We start from the raw sequence: 27,763 nt of genomic DNA, 5'->3' as shown, positions 1-27,763 counted from the left end.
AACAAATTCTCACTTAAAATTTTAAAAACTTTTGACAATATTTCAAAATGTTCTTCGAATGAATCAGAAGCAATTAAAATATCATCAATATAAACCACTATTTTTCCTTCATCAATAAGAGTTTTGAAAATTTTGTTAACAAACCTTTGAAATACAGCGGGAGCGTTGGATAACCCAAATGGGACACGCAAATATTCATATTGTCCTGAAGGAGTAACAAAAGATGTGTACTTTGTGCATTCAGGAGCAAGTTTAATTTGATGAAAGCCTGATTTCAGATCTAAAATAGTGTAAATTGATTTTTCTTTTAGTTTATCAAAAATGTCTTCTATTAACGGTAAAGGATAGTTGTCGCGGAAAGTATCCTTATTTAATTTTCGATAATCTATACATAGTCTTATATCATCGCCATTCTTAGGAATTACTACAATGGGACTAGCAAAAGGTGAATCACTTTCTTTGATGATTCCCAATTTAAGCAATTCATCAACTTTTTTGTTAACCTTTATTTTATCAATTTGAGAAAGTCGCCGTGGTTTAAAGTGAAATGGTGCACCAGTTTTCAGAACAATTTTCATTTCAAAATTTACTAAAGGACAGATAGGTCGTTCAAACTCAAAATAATATTTTTTTAGAATGTAGTGTAAAGTGGTCAAATGATCTCTACCAATGTTACCGACATTTTCAATTTTTTCAAAATTACAAACAATATTATTTTTTACCTTGTTATCATCTCCATTTTTATCGCCTTTAATAATTGGAAATCTATATAAACGAATTTTGCTATTTTCAATAACAGTCTTCATGGCCTTATCCAAAATCAAATCGCGTCCAATTATAACATCGTAAGAATATATAACCGAATCAGGAACTACCAAAAATTCAATTCTGAAAAACAAATTTTGAATTTTTACATTAGTAACTAATTTACCCACAATCTTTAGTCTAGATCCTCCGATACCCTTATAATTTTTATTTTCATTATACGGACAAATTTTTCCATTTTAACTGAACCAAGTCGTATCAGAGAAACTGGACTACCAGTATCAAACAAAGCATGTAATTTAAGCTTAAAGTCAGTTAATTCAATATCTACCAGTCCGTCACAGTCCAAGTCTTCAGTTCTATTTTGCATATCTTCATTTTCAACTACTCCAATTCTCGATGATCTCTCAACACCAGCCATCTGTCTACCACCAGAATTCCACTTAGCTCCCGATCCATTACTCGGAAATCGATAGTTTGGTTTTGGTTTCCGACAATTCGCAGAAATATGGCCAGACACATTACAGTTGTAACAAACTGGAGCGATTGAAAAAGATCTTTGTTGTAGTTGAATACTTTGGAAGGCCTTAAGAAGATTTGCAGTTGATGAAAATCCACTCATCCTGGCTTGGTTCTTCAAATGACGATCTGGAATTCCCTCAATGACATATTCTATCAATTCTGCTTCTTTTAATTGCAACGGCATGGATAGGTTTCTCTTATCAATAAAGTACTCCATGAATGATTCGTGTGGTTTCCACTTTCGAAATTCTAGTTTTCTTCTCGTTTCAAACGAACTTGTAGTAACAGAAAAAGTGGTCTGGATCGAAGCAATAATTTCAGGATAACTTTTCATTAACAAATCCGGTTGACAAGATAGCCAGGCTTTAGCGTTGCTTCTAAAGTGTTTGAAAATCATCAATTTCATTACGTCTTCCTCTACACGAAAAGTTCTCCGAGTCTGTTCTACGGTATTGATGAAAAAATTGACATCTTCATCCGGTGCTCCCGAAAAAGTCGGTAATACGGCAGACAGTTCATCGAGCTTGATAAAATGGTTATGTTCTTGATTTACATTACTAATATGGTCTCCAGATCTGTTAACGACAATTCTAGGTTGACCATTAGTACTTCCACAGCTTGATTCGGAATTCGGCGCATCAGGTTGATTGACTTCTTGAGAAGGAAGACCTCTTCCGACATTCTCTGGAACGTCATCATCTGATCGTAAGTGAGATCGAAGGAACATTTTTTTTACTATCCCACTTCTGATGTTTTAGTAAAACATAAGACGTGTTCTCTATTTGAACGTTTATTGGAGAATGTCCTCGGTTAGTCCATTTGTCAAAGTCTACTAAAGTCAAGGCCTACTCAAGATTGGGAATAACTTAATAACAACATAAATATACTACTATAGCTATGGACGTTGATTATGCTGAAGTTGAAGAACCGGCCTTTGATCCTCAACCTGCACATTCTTTCATTGATCGGCCACCACCCGATCACGCGCCTTTGCATATCGCCCATCACTATGAAAGCTGTTCCCAGCTCGTGTGTGTTGCCGCAGCTCTGGTAGATGGTATGATTACCTCTAAACGTTCGCACCATTGATCCCTTCCAACAAACCTCCTGCAGCGCTACGATGCCGAATCCACGGTCCTTGAGCACATCGGCGAGTATGCGTGTGCTCCCGATGAAGTTGAGAGATTTGCAGTTCCACGAACCGAGTTTCCAATCGCTAGTCCCTTTTCGTCGCGGTGGTCTTCGCCGATGGTTCCGGTCCGTACTCTCTTGTTGATTGTTCGTTGCTTATGTTTTTTAAAGGCTGGCTTGCAGGGCCTGACACCAAACCCCCTAAATTTCCGGAGGACCATTCCTCCTTATTTCCGGTGGACCATGGTGCACAGTTTCACTTAGAGTCCCTCGCTGACACTCGGACGATGATCAGCCGCCCCTAACATGGAGAACAGACGCTGTTGTGAGCCGATCCTGACATGGAGAACAGACGCTCAATAAGATTTGCACCTCCGGAGAGGAGCAAACCCCCCCTTCCCTGTCAGCATACGACCATAGTTCCCACCGGGGTTGGTTACCCGATCTTCCCTAAGGTTGCTCGTATCCCGGCCAGCACCGCGGGGAGGTAGGGATAGGAGTTGCTGGGTAAGAGGCTAAGGACCGCGAGATGGGGTCTATTTTATTCCTTCAGGTACGCGAAGTACCAATGGTACGCTTTACCCAGCATTTGCCGTGCCAATTGGGCGGACGGTACGTGGAGGAGGCGAATGAACCACGAGTTGCATCAGCTGTTGCGAGAACCTTCCATCGTTCACACCGCAAAAATCGGAAGACTGCGGGGGGACGGGCCAGAATGTCGGACAGTAATTCGATGAAAATGGTTCTCGACAACGGTCCGACGGGAACAAGAAGGCGAGGTGCACAGCGGGCAAGGTGGAGGACGATTTGCGGACCCTCCGCAGACTGCGTGGTTGGTGAAGTGCAGTCATGGATCGAGCCGAATGGAGAAGAATTTTATGTATTACACAGGCCATCCATGATCTGGAAATACTACGACTCAGAAATAGAATGAACATTATATATTCCTTCAATTAGTTTCGTTCGATAGAATAGGTCCCACTTGCCCCATTTGAAGGAGGGCTTCCAACACGCCTACACTTCCACAACGGAAACATATAATGATGAATCCGTGGTTTATGTTCTGAAATACCCAGTTTTCGAACCTATAGAATTCAGGATATTTGAAAAATAAATGTTTGCCAAAAAATTCATTTTGGTATTACCGCAATATTTTTTTACCCTATGAATCAATATGGTCGAAACTCAGGTAAAATTCAAGTTATATCTGAGCTCTGGTCAAATTTTCAGCAAAATTGGTTCACACGCAATCGAGATCTAGATCTCCAAAGTTGACCATTTTGTATGAAAAACGGCTAGTGGGCTGTAGCGCTCGAGGGAGCGATTAGGAGAGCTGGTGTGCAAAGAAGCGGTATCATTATCACAAAATTGCATATGCTCCTGGGATTTCCGGTGGCTTTATACGGCCATGAAACATGGACGTTAAAGGAGGCTGATCGTAGAGCTTTCGGAGTGTTTGAGCGTACGGTGCTGCGGACAATAATCGGCGGTAATCAGGAGAACGGTATCTGGCGGCGTCGCATGAATCAAGAGTTGTGCCAGGAGTATAAAGGGGTGGATATTATTAAGCCTATTCAACATGGCAGACTACGGTGGGCTGCTCACGTTGCTCGTATGCCGGAAGAACGTCAAGCGAAGATAATATTTAGTAGAGAACCCGGAAGAGGCCGCAGGCTTCGTGGAAGGCCGCGTACACAACGGCTTTTTGCAGTTGAAGAGGACCTGAGGGCGCTCAAGGTTCAGGGCGACTGGAACCGATTAGCCCAGGATCGAGTCCAGTAGAGAAGGATACTTTATTCGGCGCAGGTTCATCGAAGAGCTGTAGCCCATCAAGTATCAAGTAAGTATCATAAGTAATGTAGGTGATGTTGTACTAACTGCAATTGAAATAAATAAATTTGATCGAAACTTAGACATTCTAACATGAACTGGCAAATGGGAAGAACGCATTAGCACATACTGGAGGGCATAGTAAGTATTGAAAACATATTTTTCATTGCTGATTTAATCATTTTAATGTTACTTTTAAGTATAATGACATAATTAATTATTAAAAATGTATATTTTTTGTCTTTAAGAAAGCAATACACGGACGGCTCGTTTTGATAAGAAATTGCAAACATTTTTAAATGTAGAGCCATTTCTTCATCCAAAGTTTAAAAATCCTCTTCGTACCCTTCTTACACCATAAAAATGATATTAAGATCACTTGAAAAATCGACTTTTTATCCGAGGCTCGGAGACCCAAGTCATATATACCAATCAACTCAGCTCAACGAACTAAGCACATGTATGTATGTATGTGTGCGTGTGTGCATTACAAAAAAAACCCAGATTAATCCACCTAGCTTTGGTGGTGCCTTTCTCGCATTTAGTTAAGACACCAACTTGATATAGGGCTTATATGGTTCGATGTACCATTTTCTTCATAACTTTTAAACGCAATGACCGATCGTTATCAAATTCAATAGTGATCAACAAGGCTTTGTCCCCTGTCGAATAAAACTTGTTGCGAGAAAATCGGTTAACGATTACTATACGAAAAGTTGTCTAATGTTTTATTTAGCTTTTGTGCACACACATACACACATACATACACACACATACACACATACATACACACGGACAGACAGACATGTGCTCAGTTCATCGAGCTGAGTCGTTTGGTATATAACACTATGGGTCTCAGAGGCTTCTATAAAAAGTTCGTTTTCAGAGTGAAATGATAGCCTTTCGGTACAACTTTGTTGTACGAGAAAGGCAAAAATGTCATATCAAGATCTCAGCAGTCTGTAAACCGCATGATTTTATCTTTAAACGAAAGCTATATTTTTGCCATTGAGCACATAGTAATTTTTTGCAATCGGACATTTAGTTTCAGAGATATTCGTGAAATACGAATTTTAAGTGCATTTTCAAAAAACTAACAAAACAATGTCACATAATGATCTCAGTCGTCTGTGATTCAATTTACACGTTTTCATTTTTATACAAAAGCTATGGCTTTGCGATAGAACCCATATTTTTTTTGTTGCAATCAGATATTGGGCTCCAGAGATATCTGTGAAATACGAACATAAAGCATTAGACGTATTTTGTTCACAACATTGGCAAAATAATGTCACATCGTGATCTCAGCTGTCTGTGGACCGATTTGTACAATTTTCTCTTCAAACGAAAGCTATGCTTTTGCCTTTGAATGCTTTGAATTTTTTTTTTTTTTGCAATCGGATATTCGGTTTCAGAGATATCTGTGAAGTACGAACATGAGGCATATTTTTAGAAAACCAATAAAAAATTTCCACATCAAAATCTCAGCCATCTATGCCACAGTGGGGAAAAAGCGACCCAAAAAGGTACCTATTTATTGCGGCTAATTGCTGCGGCAGAGAGAAACCCTTTCTTAAGGGAAAATTTACGACAAATCGAATGGTGCAATTTTCGTTCTCTGGAAATTAGGGGAACTGGCCGTTTTGCCCCATTTACCCAAAAAAAAACATATTTTTTCTATGGCAGCTATACCTAAAAACCGATTGCGGCTAACTACTCCTATGTTTTTTAATGTTAATTTTGTAGAGAATACGTCTGGTATATATTCCGGCCCTGGATCGTGACTGGAAGGGGCTGTTTACCCCATTTTCCTCTAAAAAATGCATTTTTTCTCTGATAGTTACTCTTTAAAACCAATTGCGGCTTTCTACTCCTATGTTTTCTGATGCTAATTTAGTAGAGAATAAGTATATATATATTCCGACCCTGAATCATGACTGGAAGTGGCTGTTTTGCCTCACTTACCTCTAAAAATGCATGTTTACTATGGCAGCTATGATTTAAAATCGATTGCGACTGACCAATTCTATATTTTCTTATGAAAATTGTGTGGACAATAAGCATGGTATATATTCCGGCACTAGATTAAGACTGGAAGTAACTGTTTTGCCCCATTTTCCTCTAACAAAATGCATTTATTCAGCTACTCTTGAAAACCATTTGCTATCAACTTTTGTTCTTGTTTTCTTATGCTAAATTTGTAGAGAATACATATGTTATACGTTCCGGATCTAGATCGAAATTGCTGTTTTGCCCCATTTTATTCTACAAAATGCATTTTTCTATGCCAGCAACCATTTAAAACCGAATGCGACTATTTATTTCTATGTTTCCTGATGGTAGTTTAGTAGAGAATACGTCCCATTCTTTTAAGCCTTAGCTGTCATAGAAACTGTGCATTTTTAGAGTGGGGCAAAACAGCCACTTCCAGTCATGATTCAGGGTCGGAGGGTCGGAATACGTACCACACTTATTCTCTACTAAATAAGCATAAGAAAACATAGGAGTAGTAAGCCGCAATTGGTTTTAAAGAGTAGTTGTCATAAAACAATACATTTTTAGAGGAATATGAGGCAAAACAGCCTCTTTCAGTCACGATCCAGGGTCGGAATATATACCACACGTATTCTCTACAAAATTAACATTAAAAAACATAGGAGTAGTTAGCCGCAATCAGTTTTTAAGTATAGCTGCCATAGAAAAAATATGTTTTTTAGGGGTAAATGAGGCAAAACGGCCAGTTCCCCTAATTTCCGGCGACCGAAAATAGCACCATTAGATTTGTAGTGAATTTTCCCTTAAGGAAGGGTGTTTGTCTGCCGCATCATGTAGCCGCAATAAATAGGTACCTTTTTGGGTCGCTTTTTCCACACTGTGCTATGGTTCGATTTGAACTCTTTCCGGTTTCAACGGCTGCAAATCATCGAGCTTGGCTGCAAATCAAATCTGCAGCCTTTGTGTATTTTTAATGAAAATTTAAAAAAATTCAAAAACATTCCTTTTTGCCTTTTTTGTATACAAAAAAATTATCACTAGCGTTTCTTTAGCGACCAATGTTTGCTTTTTGTTTATTTCGCTTTCTATTAATAGACGAATTTCATACTTGTGTCTTGATGCTGCTCGAATATTTTTATTTGTAAAAATAAGAAATTATATTTTTATAAAACTAGATTATATTCCCATTTACTATTACCATAACCGCTTACCTATCAACTCAGATCAAAGAACTAGATATACAATGTGTATGTTATAAGATAGTGCCAATTCAAGATCTCAATAGTTTGCTCACTGATTGAACTCTCTTAACCATAAGCGGAAGCTAAAATATTGCTATGGAATGCATTTTTTTACGTAGGACTTACGTCTTTCTTTACTATACTGGGTGTCATTTAGATTTTTGGAAATCGAGCGATTCAAATGAGTTGGGCCATTTTGAACCATTCTCCCCTAGAATTTTTCCAGCTACCAACAATTTTCTGTCAGCAAGATAATACCTGGACTCATACAGAAGAGAACTACATTCCATGCGTCTCAGTACTCCCAGAAAAATGCACTATTTGTTTGTCGTATGTAATGAAAATAAATGAAAACATGTTTAAGGTGAATTGTCGCCAAATCCACAACATTTGATAAAAATATATTAGCATGCGTGCCTCTCTCTCCGTAGAAGGAGAGGTGGAATATGCATCATTACCCCATTGACTCGTTGTACACCTCACGCAGCAATCATTTGACATGCGATTAGAAAAAAGCAAAAAATGGAATTTCGCGTTTGGTTCTTTGTTTTTGGCACGAATCTGCCAAGATTCAAATATTTCCCACTTAATAAGAACTAGTACGCGTTCATTATTAGTTTACGAATGTTAGTTGATATATGAATAGTTATTATCCGTGGTGCAAATAGTGAAAAAAATAGAAAAAGTGTCTAGCCTAAAAACGTAAACAACCCGCTGGGTTGTTGGTTGTGACTAGAAAAAAAGAGCACAAATCAGGCGATTTTGGACCTAAAATGCCCAAAGAATCATCTAATAAGTACACTATGCTTATCTTCATGTGGAATTAGGAGCATGAGCATTGTAAATTGCAGGTTAGTAGTTAAATTCAATAAATTAAGTGAAATAAGTGCAATCTTTAAGTGTGTGAGTAAGGAGCCATACCCACTCCCATCATCGGACTCGGTAATAAGTGGCCTTAAAGACTTTAAGGTCACTCCTCACGGAATCCATGTTTCAAAGTGCTCACGTTTTCGGGGGCACATCACTCGATACGGAACAACGCACAACTGTCATTTTTATTATTTCACACATGCTGCGACGTAGCAAAGCTAAATCAACAAAAATGACAGTTGTGCGCCGCCTCCGTATCGAGTGGTGTGCCCCCGAAACTTGGATTCCGTGAGGAGTATCCTTAAAAAACTCCTAAGAGCGCTGGATGTCCTGGCGGGTTATTCTACCAGTTGGAAGATATGTATCAACTTTGCGAAGATCCAGATAATCCTGATTCTACACTTGAAGATTATAGATAATGATGTTAAAACAACCCTAAACATCTGATGAGCTAAAGGCCTAAAGAATATATGAATGAAATGCTATTATATATTGCTCTATTAAATAACATTGTTCTTTTTATATATATAAATATAAATATAAATATTTGTATCGGCCTAACTCCCCAATTAATTTAGGGGAGTTAACGTGATTTACAAACTCTCGACGTTCTCTTTTGCTTTAGGAAAATAAAACTGCTTTATTCTACCTACCATAAAAAGTACAGACCACTTAAATGTCTGCTTTTGTTGGATTGTGTTTTCCAATGGTACTCATCACCATTAAGTCGAAATGTCATGTTATGAGCCCTTTCGTATAAGATTACCTGAACCTGATTGAGTTTTATCCCATTGACAAATCAAAAATACCTCTTGCTCTAACTGAAAAGTAGACTTACAAACTGTCGGCGTTTTGTTTTGCTTTAGGAAAATAAAGTTGCTTTATTATACCATAGAAAGTACAGATCACCTAAATGTCTGCTTTTGTTGGATTGTTGGAAATATCATGTTATGAGCCCTTTCGCATCAGATTACCTGAACCTGATTGAGTTTTATCCCATTGACAAATCAAAAATACCTCTGGCCCTAACTGAAAAGTAGAATTGATGACGCATAAGTGTCACGTTTTGTGCATCGTAGTATCGAGCGTCAAATCGATAATCACCCGCTGGCGCAAAATTCGGCATTCTCGATTCCGTAAGTTGAAAATCCACTACACTGTAATTCCCCTAAAAATTATAAATGATAGCAGCTCATAATCACAAACAAGTTTAACCTAAGCAGAAGCTATAACTCACCACTGGCCATGGACAGGGAAAGATCCATGGAACGTAGTCCTTGATAATATGGAAAAGAAAATCCTCCACCTGGTCGCGCTTCCCACTTGTTACTTTCCTGATAAATTCACATATATCCATCTTCATATCCACCATAAAAGGTTTGTAGCCGCTGGTATATCGGTATAGTACGGTGAACTTGCCCAGCAGTGTTTCAACAGTCTTGAAAGTGTTGCATCGGAACGTGGTTTTGGACTCCTCGCGTGTTACTTTTACGCTACATTCATCAACCTGGAGATATTCGTTGGGATGATCTAAACAAACGGATTTCTGCATCCGGACTTTGAACGGTCTGGAAGCATTTGACTGCAATTCGCGCGTTTGCTCCAAGTTAAAACTGAATCCAATCGTAGCGATGTGGACTAGTAATAGCGCGGTTGTCGTGGTCTTTATGCGTGACATTTTGCTAACTGAAGAGCAACTATGAAGTGGTTAGTGTTTTATAATCTAAAAAAGGGCAGTGCGTGTAGGTAAATTGTGCAATTAGACTCGCCTGGTTCATGAATTCCAAATTTGGATTGGTCATGTTTCCTGCGTAATGCAAATTATTTTATTGGGTACCACATCGGAATGCGCTACTTCACTTCAGCTCTTTACGGCATACTTCTCGATAAGTCAGTTGTCATTTTTTCTACGTTCACTAAGAGGTTTCAAAGCCAAGCTAAGCTGTTTGAAAACATTTAAAATATCAAAACTTATAGATGATTCCCATGTTAGTTGAAACACAAACGAACCAAACGTGAGCAACAATCTTCAATAACAATCTTCTTCTTCTTCTATATACCGTCTGTCTGACCGTCATATACTCGGAAATTACTGAACCGATCGGCGTGTAAATTTGTACGCAGGGTTTTTTTTTTGGGCCGGAGAAGGTTCTTAAGATGATTTGAGTTGAGACCCCTCACAGCTCTGGAAGAGGGGGCTCTCATACAAATCAAACACCAATTTCTGCATAACTCGAGAACTAATCAAGCAAATGGAACAAAAATTGGAATATGAAAGTTTTTGAAGACAACAAATGTTTCTATGGGAATGAGAAACAGAACTAAATAATGCCGAGATTTTATACAATAATTGCCAGATTTGTTTATTGGGTGTGGAATATCTCTGTTTCAAATAGAAATAGAAATTATCCAGTGCTACCTCTCACTCTCCACCCTCAATTCGCTCTTCTCACTACTTATGTCCCACCACTCTTCACTACGCACATCTTACCTCTCAGTTATCATATGGTCATTTCTTCATTCTCAACCCTCATTTCTCACTGCTCACTTGTAACATCTCATTATTTCTCTCCACTCACATATCACTTCTCGCTATGCATTTTTCACACTTCTCACTCACTTTCACTCACTCTCACATTCTCACTTTTCATTTTCCACATCTCGATTTTTACTAGTCAAGTTCGAGGGAAAATTTTCCAATCATTCGGCCAAACGGTATTTGGTAAAACGACCCGTTCGGCCATACGGTTTCCAGCCAGTTGCCTGTAACTGTTCATTTCAATTATTTAGTCTACATCTAAACAGATAACACTGGATCAACAATTTGACGCCACAATACACGGTTCGAGGTCGCATCTTTCTATCCTCGGATACGCCCCACGCTCGCCAAATCGTTTTGCATCTGGTCTTCCCATCTCGCTCGCTGCGCTCCACGCCGTCGCTTACCTGCCGGATCGGAAGCGAACACCATCTTTGCAGGGTTGCTGTCCGGCATTCTTGCAACATGCCCTGCCCATCGTACCCTTCCTGCTGTAGCTACCTTCTGGATACTGGGTTCGCCGTAGAGTTGGGCGAGCTCATGGTTCATTCTTCGCCGCCACACACCGCCAAAGATGGTACTAAGCACCCGTCTCTCGAATACTCCGAGTGCTTGCAAGTCCTCCTCGAGCATGTCCATGTTTCATGTCCGTAGAGGACAATCAGTCTTATTAGCGTCTTGTACATGACACATTTGGTGCGGTGGCGAATCTTTTTTGACCGCAGTTTCTTGTGGAGGCCGTAGTAGGCCCGACTTCCACAGATGATGCGCCTTCGTATTTCACGACTAACATGGTTATCTGCCGTTAGCAAGGATCCTAGGTAGACGAATTCCTCGACCACCTCGAAGGTATCCCCGTCTATCGTAACACTGCTTCCCAGGTGGGCCCTGTCGCGCTCGGTTCCGTCCACAAGCATGTACTTTGTCTTTGACGCATTCACCACCAGTCCAACTTTTGTTGCTTCACGTTTCAGGCGGGTATACAGTTCTGCCACCTTTGCAAATGTTCGGCCGACAATGTCCATGTCATCCGCGAAACAAATAAATTGACTGGATCTGTTGAAAATCATACCCCGACTGTTACACCCGGCTCTCCGCATGGCACCTTCTAGCGCAAAGTTGAACAACAGGCACGAAAGTCCATCACCTTGTCTTAGTCCCCGGCGCGATTCGAACGAACTGGAGTGTTCGCCCGAAATCTTCACACAGTTTTGCATACCATCCATCGTTGCTTGGATCAGTCTGGTAAGTTTGATGACTACAGCTCTCAAAAATTTCGGAAACCCAGATTTGCGTCTCCCGGATTATTGCCTGTAACACCAATCACTCCTGCAACGAACTAAATACTCATCAACATTTCCCAGGACGCTCCTGCGCAAGCCACAGGGAAGGTCCTAACCCTTCCGAAACAGTCGAGCCATCGAATGCTGCCGGCTTCAAACTTACAGACCATCAATCGTTTGTCTCCTGCCATCAAAGTCGTCCTGGGCCTGTTTCTGTGGATAGGGGAAGGACCTTCCGGACTCCAATCGCAGGCAAGTACTCAGCCGATTGTCTTGTTCTCGTGCCTGTTGTGCTTTCGGCTTTCAGTGACCTCACTTCTGATGCAACCAATTTTTCGAACGAGGATGAAGCTAATTCATCGTTTGTAAACTTATGTGAAACATCTTCCACACGACCGGGAAGCAAGCCTGCTCGAGTTAAGGAAGCCCCTAAGCCCTCTATCACAGTCGTGCATTTCCAGTCAGCGATCGACAGTCTTCCCGGCCCTGTGTATAAATGTGGTGGTCTTCCAAAATCCGAATGCAGGCAAGTACAAAAATGCTTTCAATACTTTTAATTCACTACCTGATGCAGTCATCATTCCTAGTCAACTATCATCGGCTCATTCGCTCAACATTCGACTTCCACCGGGATGCATGCCTGCCAGCCGAATGGAAGCCCCTATCACAGTCGTGCAATCCCAGCCAGCGGCCGACAGTCATCCCGGACTTGTGTATGGATGTGGTAGAGGGGTCTTTCAAAATCTGAATGCACTAATGCAGGCATCCTCCATTCACAAAAGTCAAAGTGAGTCCCGAAACGTTTTTATCGGCGCACTGTATATTCCCCCAGACCAATGGCTCGATTGTAACTTAATGCAACAACACTCAGCAGCAATCGAATATGCATCCTCTTTGGCTGACCTGATTGATTCACTTCTTCTGCTGGGAGATTTTAATCAACCCGGTCTTGTTTGGTCACCTTCCCTAGTAGCACAGTTCGGATCGATTTAGTTGCAGTAACTCCAATGTGACTGGATTTGGTCGCATATGAGTCACAGTAACTGGTATGTGACAAGTGTGCTACTCGGGTTCTGGTCACCGCTTTGCGTTTCCTGATCCCGTAAATTCGACGACCACCCCTGCCAACCGCCTTCTCGTCGATGGAATCGTTTTTCTGGGATTAAGTCAAATTAATTTGATACCCAATTTCCTGTCTCGCTTCCCGTCTTGGCGTTTGTGAACAAAACTTTAATTCCTGACTGTGCGGTCTTTGAAGCACCGGATACGATTGCTCCTCTTGATATCCATCATCTCGCTTTGGAAATTTCTATCGCAAATGGCCGTCATGTTGGATTTGACGATTGTTTGGATGTCGATGGATTGAATTTCCGCAAGACTGATTTACAACTACTCCGACGTAGTTTTTCACGATTCGACTGGAACGCTTTGAATGACTTGGATATTGATTCTGCTGTTAACCGTTTCAACAGTTTTCTACGCGACTGTGTATCCGCCTCCGTATCGAAGCGCCAACCTCAAAGGAAGCCGCCATGGACTAACGCTATTCTATGCAACTTAAAACGGGCTTGCGCTCTTTGTGCTCTTACTAATCGTCGTTGTGCTATTACTAATAGAAGCTTTTTAATTGCCAGCAATTGTTATCGTCGCTATAACAAGCAACTCTACATGCGGTACGTGTGTCGTATACATCAAAATCTTCGACGCCATCCCAAAGGATTTTGGTCTTTTGTTAATCCTAAGAGGAAACAAATCGGACTCCCATCTAAATTATTCCTGGATAACGACGTTGCACAAAATGCTGAAGACAAATGCAATCTTTTTGCTGAGCACTTTTCATCCGTCTTCTCAATCGCCGTCATAAGTTCAAATTTGACGTGCAATTAGTGATGTAGGTACCTGACGATGTCATCGACATTGACGTTTTTAACATTGATACTCAAATGGCTGTATCGGCTATTAAGAGGATCAAATCCTCTTGCTCTGCTGGCCCAAGCGAAATTCCTTCGGCAGTGTTGAAAAAAATGCTCCAATGTATGGCATACTATTCAACCTTTTACTTCGTTAGTAAAAATTTCCTACTAAATGGAAATACTCTACCATGTTTCCTGTATTTAAAAAAGAAGACAAAAGCGACGTAAGAAACTATCGGGGTATTACATCACTTGGAGTTGAATCGAAAGTGTTTGAGTCGCTGATCTATGAGAGATTATTTGCGGCATGCAAGAATTATATCAGCCCGTTCCAACATGGTTTCTTTCTTGGTCGATCTGTAGAAATGAATCTCGCGAGCTTCACATCGTTTTGCATGGACAACATGTCCAACAAGTTTCAAGTTGACTCCATGTATACAGATCTCAAATCAGCCTTTGACAAAGTTAATCACGACATACTGCTTGCTGAATTGGAAAAAATTGGATGCTTTTCAAGGTTCAACAACTGGCTTCGTTCCTACCTAGTGCAACGCCAAGTAATCGTAAACATTGGAATCCAATCATCTCGTTGCTTCTCGAACGGCTCTGGAGTAACCCAAGGAAGCACGTTGGGTCCATTGTTGTTTTCGCTCTTCGTGAATGACGTGACCTTTATCTTGCAACGTGGAGGACTGCTGATGTTTGCGGATGATCTCAAAATCTACCTCGTTGTACGAAGCCTAGAATGGCAAAAACTATTGGTCGTCTTCAATGATTGGTGCGATCGAAATATGATGGTTTTTGCCATCCCTAAACGCTACGTGATAAGCTTTCGTCGCACTGTAGATACCATGGTTTTCGATTATAATATTGCAGGAACTACCCTACAACGTGTCGACCATATCAAAGACCTTGGCGTTTTGTTGAATGATATCATGTGATGATAGGTTAACCTACAGCCGTTACTTATCAATCACTATTGATAGAGCGAATCGTCAGCTTGGGTTCATCTTCAAAATTTCCAGTGAATTTCGTGATCCTTTGTGCTCCAAAGCACTTTACCGCTCGTTGGTGCGCTTTCATTTGAAATTTGCTTCTGTTGTATGGAATTCTTATCAGGCCGTTTGGACAGCTCGTTTGGTAGGTGTTCAACATAAGTTCGTCCGCAACGCACTGCGCCATCTCTCTTGGAGGAACCCGATCAATTAGCCGCCATCAGAGCATGAAATATTCATCTTCATGAAGCAACTTCACACCGAATTTTGACAAACGTCGCATGAATATTCAAAACATAGAATGACTTACTCAATTTACTTCTTCATAGATTCATTCAATTGATTTCCACTGAGTATGGTAACCGCGCGCGAAAAAAAACATAATTAGCCTTCTTCTTTTTCTTCTTCTTATTGGCATTAAATCCCCACACTGGGACAGAGCCACCTCGCAGCTTAGTGTTCATTAGGCACTTCCACAGTTATTAACTGCGAGGTTTCTAAGCCAGTTTACCATTTTTGCATTCGTATATCATGAGGCTAACACGATGATACTTTGATGCCCAGGGAAGTCGAAACAATTTCCAATCCGAAAATTGCCTAGACCGGCACCGGGAATCGAACCCAGCCACCCTCAGCATGGTCTTGCTTTGTAGCCGCGCGTCTTACCGCACGGCTAAGGAGGAGGGGGTCCTCTTAGGCTAAGGCTAAGGGGGGCTTAGCCTTCATTATACTGATATTTGGCACTGAAATGTGCCTCGATTGAACGTCGGAATTAGATCTATGTGTTTATTTATTTGAATCATCAGACATGTGTGTAGTTTTACGGTAATTCAATAATTTGTGAAATTGAAATCAATATTCACTACCTCATATTTATTACGAAAATTGACAGTGCAGAGCTGACTATGAATATGTTTAGAAGTGATCTGACAAAGAAGTCCAATGGGATTCATAAAAAATAATCGATTATTTAAAGCTCTGGCCGCCACACGCTGATCGCTGTCGCCTGCTGGGACTGGATACCCTTAACAAACGGAGAAATGTGGTGCAAGCAGTTTTAATCTCCAAAATTTTGCTATCGGAGTACGACGTGCCCGATTTACTAGCCAGGATTCAACTTTACGCACCTTCTCGAACACTCCGGCCAAGAGCTTTGCTATATGAGCAAGTTCAAAGCACAAACTACGCTGCCAACAGTTGCTTAGTTGCCATGATTCGCCGTTCCAACGAAGGTTCCGTTCAATCTGATTTCGACATCAGCGCTTCAGGATTTCGGCAACGTTTGCTGCGATTTTACATCGAATGACAAATCTTTAGTTTTAAGTCTTCATGTATACTACTAAGTCAGATGAAAAATTATACAAATAAATAAATTAAAAATGGTTTAAACGTCATTTAGCACGTGGAATCGGGAAAAGAAAAAATGAAACATCGCGAAACGGAACGCTGAATCTAACAAACCAGGGAAGGGAGCAGTCACAAACTAGTTTTCCTGAAGCAAATAGAGTAACCAGAAGTTCGAATTAAAAATTAATCCCGTTAATTTTAATGAGGTACCGTTTTAATTATCGGGGGTCCACGGTAATTTTATGCACTCTTCTTCTTCTTATTGGAATTATATTCCCCACTGGGACATTACCGCCTAGCAGCTTAGTTTTCATTAAGCACTTTCACATTTGTTAACTGCGAGGATTCTAAGCCAAGTTACTATTTTTGCATTCGTATATCATGAGGCTAACACGATGATACTTTTATGCCCAAGCCGAAAATTTCCTAGACCGGACCAGGATCGAACCCATCCACCTTTAGCATGGTCTTGATTTGTAGCCGCGTATCTTACCGCACGGCTAAGGAAGGTCTCTAATGCTGTACATCACCACATACAAATTTCTTAAATTTAATTACATTAGGTTTAGGGAAACGCCACTGCATATTGTAAAACATTTTTTCTTGTCTGATTCAATCGTGGTGTCAAAAATAGTAGATTGCAGACAGGTTTGGATGTTTTTCCACTTACTTGCAAAATGGAAGACTAATATCTAATATTACACGCAAATTAGTCTTAGCCAATTGTAATTTTAGTATACCCGTATGAGTATCGGAAGGCACAATTATCGGTGGATCAAACTTTTACACTTTGAGGATTTTATAAGAAACTCAAGAAACGAACTTTTGATATAAGCCTCGGTGGACTGGGTTTTAAATACATACTCAAAATAAACCGCAGACTTCTGTGAAATTATACGACTTTATAAAAGAAGAACTGTTCGCACACATATCTGAATGATGAAATGAATATGGAAAATCCTATATAAAATTAGAACTCGGTGAAATTCATAGATCTTATGTAGTGTGGTGAGAATATGGTCCAACGGCCTTTTACTGCGATATTGTTTCTTTTCAGTAGAACGTAAGAATAACGTATGATGAAGGAAAGAAATCAAGATCCGTTTGAGAAAGGATCTTCTGTTTCAAAATTTTAATCATATAAAATTCTTCTTTCAATATTAAAACCATCCGCCTTAAGATTCCAGATATTGAATTTCATCACAGGACCGTGAAATAACAACTTTCAATTAGGATGCTTGGATATTGAGTTCATCGCGTGTATCCGAATCGTTTTTACAAGATCTTATCCTTTCAAATAACAGTTCAGCAGAATGTGTTTCGAGCTAAGTTGCATCACAATGCACTGCTCGTAAGTCGATCCCACTTTGAACGGAACAACATTCAACTTCTCTCGTCACGCTTTATAACGTTTTCGCTTCGCCCAGTTTCTTAGGCTAATATTTTGTTCCCGCGCGATTTCCATCTGTTCATAAATTGCAGCATTGCTCAAATTTGAATGTTTGCATTTCGACACATATCCATTGTTCCGCATACATCGCTTGGTCGAGTGCTGTTCGATGCTCTGCTGTTGCTATTGACTGCACCTAATTTTGTTTGTCTTGCTTTCCAGGAGTTGAGCCACGAAATTTGAGATGAATGATGGTGAGGAAGTTAGCAACATGATTTAGACTAATATCAGATAATTTGCACATTTGGTAGAAGTCACGATTTTCACCTGTGACCTTAACGAGCAGATGATATGAATTAGGACGGATGTTGTTCATATTTGGTCACTGTTGCGTAGAGAATGGTTAAAATGTAATATTTTGTCAGAATAAATTATTATCAGAATCATTGACTTTTCTTTCTTTGTTGGCATTACATTCCCAGTGGGGAATTGCCGCCTCGCAGTATAATGTTCGATGTTTTCAAGTCAAGTTACCATATTTGCATTCGTATATCACGAGACTAACACGCCACTAGCACTGCTTATATTATTATTTTATACTCCATTAAAAGGATTTAATAAACATTCGCAATCTGTAGGTAAATAAATCAGTTAGTTTGCTTCTGATTTTGCTTCGTTTATAATACCTACATTGCCAAAATATTTGTTCTACTACAAACTTTATGTACAAACATATCCAAGTCCTGCCAGCTTTATGAAGTATTTTAATTGTGCGTCTTAAAATCAAAAACGCCTATGATGCAAACTCGACTAATAATAATGTTCAAGGTGATGGGTATTCTCAACATTACGGCTAAGCGAAAAAAAAAGCGCGGCGCAGAACAACAGATCATGTTGAAGGTAGCGTTCTGACTTCTGAGGAAATTCACTCAATAAGCCAGGAGTATTCGGAAGAAAAATAACATTATTATATTAATGATCAATTATAATTTACAAATACAGCATGAATCGAAATTAAATAGTATGTAATAGGTTTCTACCGTGAACTCAGTGCTACAAATTCAATCATTCAAATGCTGCCATATTGCCAATTATTAAATTAAAATCCAACGTTAGCTAAATAAAACTTTAATAACCTATCACATGCAGTGAGCCAACAGCAGTAGCGGCAACTGCAGTCAAGAGGGTAATTTGGCAGAAGGATTCTTCACCATCCTCGTTCGCCATCATGTCAAACAACAATGGAAACTTGAAATGCGATATAATATGGTTGAACAATTGTCTTGAGCATGTTCTCTAGCTGAACGAGCCAACTGCCAACGGTGGAGGTCTCTTTATTATTCATGTTTACTGCTATAAATAATACGCGAAGGGGAAAAGGTAAAAAGTGGGATGGAACAACTGTTTGTGAACCCTCCGAGCGGAAAAAAAGAGGGAAGGGATTAACAATGGGTGGGTAGGGATTTTAAATTTGCTCGAGGGTACATCTGCAGTACAGTCATTAAGGGATTTTGTGTTCTTACGTTTCTTAAAAAAATAGGAATAATGTGGAACTCAAAATATACAAAACTTTATTGGATATTGCATTTAGTTATTATTAAATAGTTTTGGGCTAGATTGATTCGAAGTGGAACACATTGCCAGTTGATTTTTAGTATTGTTGAAAGCTAGAACCAATAACCTTGAATGACTCAGTTAGTTGTGATGTTGCCTTTATAGTACTTACCTAAGACATAAAATACTAATTTGTTATAAATTTTACACGCAGCAAACTATTGGCAGCGCAATCAATAGTGATCAAAATAAAAATACTTCATAAAGTTGGCAGATTGTACATATGGTTTGTAGGGAACAAACATTTTAATAATGTATTATAAACGAAGCGAAATCAAGAGAAAACTAAGTGAATTAGTTACCGTAATCCGGAGGAACTTTGATCGCCGGGGTAAATCAAATCAGATTAACCATTTTCAAGAAATAAATAATTTATTATTTTCTTAAGAAAATTATTTTGTGCTTTTTAGTGGAATGCAGTGGCGTAGCCACGGGGGTGGTTTTGGACATAACCTTCGAAATGTTTATTTGTGTTGTTGAAAAACCAGATAATTCCACTAGCGGTGATTATGCCTTTCTCAAAAATATCGATGCACATCGCCTAAGCGTGAAAGATCCCAACTATAATTGTCTACCTTAAGGCGTTTTCAGAGGCTTGCTCCTAGACATGTCGCAAATTAATCGATTACTTCGATTAATCGATTAATCGTTGTGATAATCGATTAATTTTGAATCGATTACTTCTCAACGATTAATCGATTCAATAATCGTCAAAAATCGAAAAAAATCGATTAGTTATTAATCGATTAATCGAGATTTTACGACATTGCTCCTATAGATAAATGATTGATAATAGTTACCCCAAATTGAGAATTTGAAAAACTCAACATTTTTAAAACAAGTTTAAAGTTGTCAAATAATCAAGAACAACAGCCTTATACGTTCTACATGTAGCAGTACTCGTTTCAAAAATATGGAAAAAAAAGCCATGGTTTGACTCAGCGCCGTAGCGTGTGGTTGGCCGGGTTGGCCCCCGCCAAGGGCGCCTGGCCTTAGCGGGGCGCCAAAATCCAGAATTCCGCTATAGGAAATGATGGCAAATTATTCAAAAATTCACAAAAAGTGATACAAATTTGACCTTTTATTACGATTCTCTCGGGGACTACATACATAATCAATCAATGAATAAGGTTCGCTCTGCCGATTTATCGAGATCCAACCTAGGTTCACCAATACATTCGAACACAAACTGTCAAACTGGTGTTTATGTTTACGCTAGAGGAAAATGAAAACGTAAAAGGCATGGATGGGTATTTGATTTTGTTTGTTTCATTTGTTAAATTTAACAATTTTGTTGCTGTTTTCCACGCAAAAATGGATTATTTTAATTTTGTGCTGTCTTCAAGCTTCTCTGATGGTGAATCTCATTCAGATATCGACATATTTTCGCTGATTACCTCAGATGGTAGCTCCATTATAAACAAAATGAGGGTTGAAAATTTTGTTGAAAATTTGATTTATAAAATGCAGAGACGAGAAGATAGCTGCTATTTATTCACTATTACGTTGTGTATTCGAACATATACTTTAGGTATAATTACTCTATCAATGGGAAAATAGCGTACCAGAGTATCTGCCGCTATGACGTTATTTATACCAAAATGTTCATACCATTATTTTATTCATTATTGCAGTTCTGTACATAATTTGTTCAAGGTTTTTGAAGGATTTGAAGAATATAAACATAATGTATTAACCCTGGCATTAACCATTTATAAGGCTTTGGCAACTATATTGACATCAACAAATTTATTGTATTTAGGGGAACGGTTCACCACATCATCTCATAGCTCCTATTTCCATCCCATCAAAAACAAAGCAATGGAAAGGAATTTGGTTTGTTTATTATTTTTTTGATTTTTTTCAGCAGTGAGCACGCATGTTGACAAAAAGAAGTGACAAATTTGGTGCCGTATTTCTTTGTTTAGCGATGAGATGGATATATGTACAGTGAGATGGAGATCGGAACAGTTCCCCTATTTATAAATGATTATTCATAAATATATTCAAATGTTTATTTAGGAACAGTTTTTATATGATTTGAGCATAATTTTTGAGTGGACGAAGGGTTTTTACTTGTAATTCATTTAAAAACCGACAAAGAAATATTTTATTTCATTTTTATCTATTATGTTGAATCTCCTGTTTAGATTATGTAGTGAAAAATGATTTGCCTCTATTGTATATTTGGTTTTTACAGTTCTGACGAAATCGCAATTTATCCCAAAGGGTCCCCTCTTGGGGAAAAATAGCAAAAAAAAATGCAAAAAACAAAAAAGAATGCTGTTCAACTCTTGTGCGATTTGATTATTTGTTTTAAAATAAAAGGCCCCAAATCTCAATTGCTTTTATATTTTCTTGTTCTGTTCCATTTCAATGACATAATTGATAATTCAAATCTACTGTAACACAATCACTGTTACCCAAAAAGCCATATAGAATCAGCATAATAGTTTATCGGGAAACACGGATTGGCATAAATTCTTTCACGGCAATCCACATTGCCGTCGTCATTCATCACAAGCTCCTAATCACATTAATTTATTGATGGATTAATAGTCATTTTACATTTTAGTCATTAAACAATTAACAGAAGAAACGTCTGATTTCCCCCATAAGGGTCTGTTCACAAATTACGTAACGCAAAAATCAGAGTTTTTGACCCCCTCCCTCCCCCTCGTAACAAAAAGTAACATTTTTGAAACCCCCTCCCTCCCCCATATAACGCGTAACTGAGAAAATTTTGATGCCATTTTTTTCTTTCTCTAAAGCATGTGGGTTTTGATATTTATTGAACACTGTTATATGGAACGGCACATGATTGAAACCAAGGATATCAAGAATGCAGCTAGTAAAAACGAAAATAGAATTTGCGATCATATGGCCATTCCAATTTTAGTTTAGCGGGACTGATCTGTCGAGAAATACAAACGATAGACAAATTATTTTTAAATTAAACTGTTTAATGTGGTTGAAGTGGTTGAGCTAAAATGCAATTACTTAGAATGAAAACTCTTTGGATTGGCTTTATTAACTTTGGCTTGGTTTGGGAGATCTAATCATGAAATACAATACCAATAAAAGGTTCGAGGCCGTTCCATAAAATAATATAACCTGTGGAAATCGTGCATATTCATATTCGTGCATATTCATTCACAAAAATGTTTCGAAATTTTGCAAGAATTATTCGAACAAAACTCACTGTCTTTTAGGATTCCCAAAAAAAACTTACTCTGAGATAAAAAACTACAAATACTAGCATGGGACAATTATGGGTAGTATGGAAAGGTTGACACGTATTCATCGTCTTGATCAAAATATATTGCAATTACTTCAATCAGTAATTTAAAAAACCCTTTAAAATATTTTTTTTTTGCGTTATGCGTAACATTTGGTAGTACCCACCCCTCCCTCACCTTCTAGTGTAACAAAGTATAACGCAAGTTGGACCTCCCCTCTCCCCCCAAAAGCGTTACGTAATTTGTGAACAGACCCTAATTCATAAAACAAATTCAGTATTTAAAATATGTCTGTTTCTGCCAGCTGATAAAAGTGCGAATTGAAAACAAAACAGATGATAGGGATTAAGTTCTCACTAATACCATCATACTGACTCGATCCCGATTCGTTTTTCGTTCGGTTATTCGGAGTCGGGGTCGGACCTGACCCAGGTTTAAAACCGAAAACGACATTAGTGTCTAATCGTAATTTTAAAACGGGCAAAGTGGGTGGCAAATGAATAGGGTTATCAAAAATATGTGCTCCAGAGTCTTCGGTGAAGACAGGAATAAAGCGATCAGTAGAGGTACGAGATACTAAAAACCTACAGCCAACTCGCATCTTTGAAATTTATTCCATTCGTCGTGAAACTCGTAATTTGATGATAAGTGGTAAATCAGCCCAAATAGTCAGTCCGATAGTTTGACGTTCGGGAACGAACTAAGTGGGAATCCAGCTACGTGCGTGTGTGGTGATTGCGCCTTTTCGACGCCTCTCACCAACTGTAGGTGTTATTAACACGAGAACGCCATCTTGCAAATTGGCGTCCTGTTGCTGGTAGTTTTCCGCGTGCCTGAGCGATGAATTACCATTAGGCTGGCCAACGTTTGGTTATTCGTTTCTGGGGTTGACAACTGTTGGCCCCAGTTCTGCGAGACGACTTCCGTGGACCAAAGCTATCCGGTCGGCAGACGACTTCCAGTGAGCGGTGCGTAGTGAAGAAGCCGATCGTCCCCGAGCTTGACAAGACCTGTCAAGTGAGTCACCGAGGTTGCTAACATTCTGCCCAGAGGTGCCGGGACTTCTCGTATTACTGAAGGTACTTTCTACGGGCGTTATTACGCAACGAACGCCATTTTGTCATACGGAGTCCTGATAACGACAGTACAGCTATTGTTCGTCCCAGCTTTTCTCAAGTATCGTGCCAACTAACGCCGTGTTATCGGCTTCCGTCAACGGATGGAAATTCCGTAATTTACCTCGGCCATAAGATCGTCGAGAAGCAACACCTCGTGGACGCCGGGTCATTCGACGACCATCTGACCAACGACCATCATACTACACGTCGCGCCAGTACCTAACGCCATCTGCGATAGTGCCACTGCTAACTGACCAAGCCATTGCCACTGTATCTCATCGCCGCCCATACCGCTGAATAAACCATAAAGGTAAAGTGTAAAGAATAAAGTCCTTGGGACCTGGGAGAAAGGGTGCATTTTGCGCCGGAAGCTGCCGTTGGTCAGACCAGCAGCTTGGGGTCTAGGCTAATCCCTTTCTGGGAACTCCCGGGGTCATAACATTTCAATGTATCAGAACGTCGGCATGCTCCCCTAATTTGGGAATGTCTTTTTCATTATTTACTTGATGGAAAAGAAAGTGGAAGGAACAGGAAATGCAAATGGAAAGGAGCATGAAACAAGCTTCTGGGGAAGAAGCCCCAGATAAGGACTTCATAAGCCAAAGGCGAAGCGTAAATCAAATACAGTCGACTCTCTACATCTCGATATCTCTCCCTATGTCGATGGTTTCTCCGGTTCCTTGAATCTACTAACATTTGGGTTTCTACATCTCGATAACCTCCCTATCTCGATGTGTTCTAATCATATTATGTTCTGGATTCACTCTCCTTATGTCGAAATTTTTAGGCTACTAGACCATTTTTGTACAATAACAATCATATCAACAACAAGAAATGACATTTATTTTGTTGTCGTTTTTCATAGCAACGAGCTTTTTTGGATCTAGTACCCATTTCAATTTTCCTTCCATTCCTCGATCTCTCCCTATCTCGATGGTCCCTTCAATATCGAGATGTTGACTGTACATATAGTTTTTGTTCGCGACTTAAAAATGCAAACCGTTATCTAATACAGTCGCCTCTCCACATCTCGATAGTGAAGGGACCATCGAGATAGGGAGAGATCGAGGAATGGAAGGAAAATTGAAATGGGTACTAGATCCAAAAAAACTCGTTGCTACGAAAAACGACAACAAAACAAATAAGTCTTTTCCTGTTGTTGATGTGTTTGTTATTGTCCAAAGATGGTCTAGTAGCCTAAAACTTTGAACATATCGACATAAAGAGAGATAATACTGAACAAAATATGATCAGAACCCATCGAGATAGAGAGATATCGAGATAGAGAGGTTATCGAGATGTAGGAAGCCTAAATGTATGTTGATTGAAGGGACTGAGGAAACCATCGACATAGGGAGATATATCGAGATATAGAACATCGAGATGTAGAGAGGCGACTGTAATAGATGTACGGATGTTCTGATAAGAAATTTGTATGAATTTGAGATAAATTCTCTCATTTTATGCCGACAAACTATGCGATCGCACTTGATCCAGTATAATCTTTATAAGCTGGTAAATCTTTTAGCGGAAAAAGTATTTGAAATGATGGTATGCTGAATATGAGAATATGCATCGAGGGATTTCAGTAACGATGGCTAAATCAGATTAGGGAGAGGGATGGAGATCAGTAACTAACTTTCTTTAAAGTAGAAATTTATTGGTTCATCCAAAACAAACAGTGCCACCAAACTATCGTCAGACCCACTCCAAAAAATCATATACCTTGATCTGAATAGGGCCCGTTGGTTATTCGAGCCATCAATCAACCCACTTCGGAATTGTTTTGTTCTTGATACGGTTTTGATTTGGATACACTCCAAAGTTGAAGTTCATTGAAAGATCAGTAGTTTTAGCAAACCAAGCCACTCCGAAATCGAATTTTTCGTCATCGAAAAGGCTAATGGCGATTCCGATGGTCATCCACTTCATATAAGGGTTCTTCTTGATGTGACTAGGTTCGATAGCAATCAAAATCGAATAGCAAGCACAAAAAGAGAGCTAATTTACTTTTCTAATTAAATCCTTTTTTTGTCGTGAATCCACACACTACTGGATCTATTTTTTTTTACTTACGTTAGTTTACTAAATTTTTCAGAACATCGTTAAACTTCAGCGGATTTCTAGAAATGTTCTGGTCTTTTAATGACCCTTACATTCTACCTGTTGTAACATATGCAGGTTATAGAGGCTTTAGGAATACATAAAGCAATAATTCATTAGACCCACCTCGCAAAAAAAAAAAATTAAATCTCCCTGTGCATAGCACGTTTGTTTAACATCTGAGTAAGGGGCGCCTAATAAAGGTTTCGCCAAGGGCGCTGGAAATCCACGCTACGGCTCGGCACTTCCGGAAGAAAGATTTACAAAACAATAAAAAATAAATCAATTTCCCCCGGATTATGGAACTTACAGATTGCGAATATTTTCTACACCTTTCAAAATCTTTTAATGGAGTATAAAATAATAATATAGTCTCGTGATATACGAATGTTAATATAGTAGCTATGCTGGGGGATTAATGCTAACAAAGAAAGAAAAGGCACTGATTCTGATAGGCATTATTCTGACAAAATATTAACTCCTAGTTGGTATCTGAGTTTCATTATTCATACATATTTTCCTGACACTTCTTCTTCCTCTTCAATGGCTCTACATTACAACTGGAACTTGGCCTGCTTTTCAACTCAGTATTCTATTAGCATTTTCCTCAGTTATTATTTGAAAGCTTTGCTATGCCCGCCATTGCATGAGTATGTTACTTGTATGGCAAGTTCAATGGAGTTACTATGCCCAGGGAGTCGAGAATGTTTCCAACCCGAAAACATCCTAGACCGGACCGAGAATCGAACTCGCCATCTCCGGATTGGCAATCCTACGCCTTTGCTCGCAAGGCTACTGGAGACCACAAACGGGAGAATATTTCGCAGGAAAAATCTAATGAACTCCCCAGGATTTTTTTCTTCAAAGTTTTTCCAAAATATTCATTAGAAATATTCTTTCGGATTTTCTACTGGAAATAGTTTACAGTTTCCACGGAAAATTGTTTGCAATTTTCAAAGGAAACTTCTTGGAAGTCTGAAAGAGATTTGTTCGGCATTGCAAAAGAAAATATTATAGAATTCATAAAGGATATTATTTAGAACTTGGAAGGTAAATTTGTTGGATTTTTCCTGGAAAATTCTTCAACATTTCCTCGGGAAATTATTTAGAAATTCCACGAAAAGTTCTCAGTAATTTTCAGAACATCGGCGGAAATCTCTTAGCAGTTTTCACTGGAAACTCTCTAAAGTTTTCATGGGAAATTCTTTGGAATTTCCAAGATTTTTGACGTAGAACTACGTCTGTCTTTTCTGCATTGACTTTGACATATTTCAACGCTAAATGCAACTTACAGGGCTTTTAGCTGGTCCAGTTTGATTCTGCTAACTTTCACGCGCGTTTTCTTTCGAAATCTTGGGGGCGTTTGACGGCAGTTTCTCGCTCTTCGGCTCGTTTTTGCTGATTCCTAGTTGTCTGCTGGAGCAAACGCAAAGTCCGACGCAACTCACGTGAAGGAATAATAATTATTATCAGGGATGGGAAAAATTTAATTTTCAAAAAATCGGGGAATTTCAAAACTCACCCGCGATCTTACTTTTAAATTATCGCCAGCGATTAAGAATCGTTTGAAAATCGTATCTTGATTTCCAGCATTTACCGTTACATTTTGAAGTCTTTTTCCTTACTACAATGAAACCATAACGGAACTGTTGACGAGATATGACGGGACTGTTAACAATTAGCTGATGTTAGTGAAGATTAATGTTTGAATGAAAATTATGTGTTTATTATCGTTTGATTATATAATTTGAGAAGTTGTCGCCTGCGACAACTCGCCTACTGTTTTCAAGTGGAAAGTTTACACATGAAAATTGCAATCATTATCATCTGACAATGATTCAGCACTACACTGATTATTATCACTGAAT

At 39.1% G+C, this 27,763-nt stretch overlaps 1 protein-coding gene across 7 annotated transcripts in view; it reads right to left on the bottom strand.

Annotated features, from left to right (window-relative positions):
• Positions 1–27,763, bottom strand: part of LOC134223222 (axin) — a 105,873-nt gene that overhangs the window by 43,459 nt on the left and 34,651 nt on the right. The gene's annotated exons all lie outside the window — the stretch shown is intronic.

The sequence above is a fragment of the Armigeres subalbatus genome, chromosome 3, assembly GCF_024139115.2.
Source record: "Armigeres subalbatus isolate Guangzhou_Male chromosome 3, GZ_Asu_2, whole genome shotgun sequence".
In the NCBI taxonomy this organism is placed as follows: domain Eukaryota; kingdom Metazoa; phylum Arthropoda; class Insecta; order Diptera; family Culicidae; genus Armigeres; species Armigeres subalbatus.
This window is presented reverse-complemented; position numbering and strand designations above follow the sequence as displayed.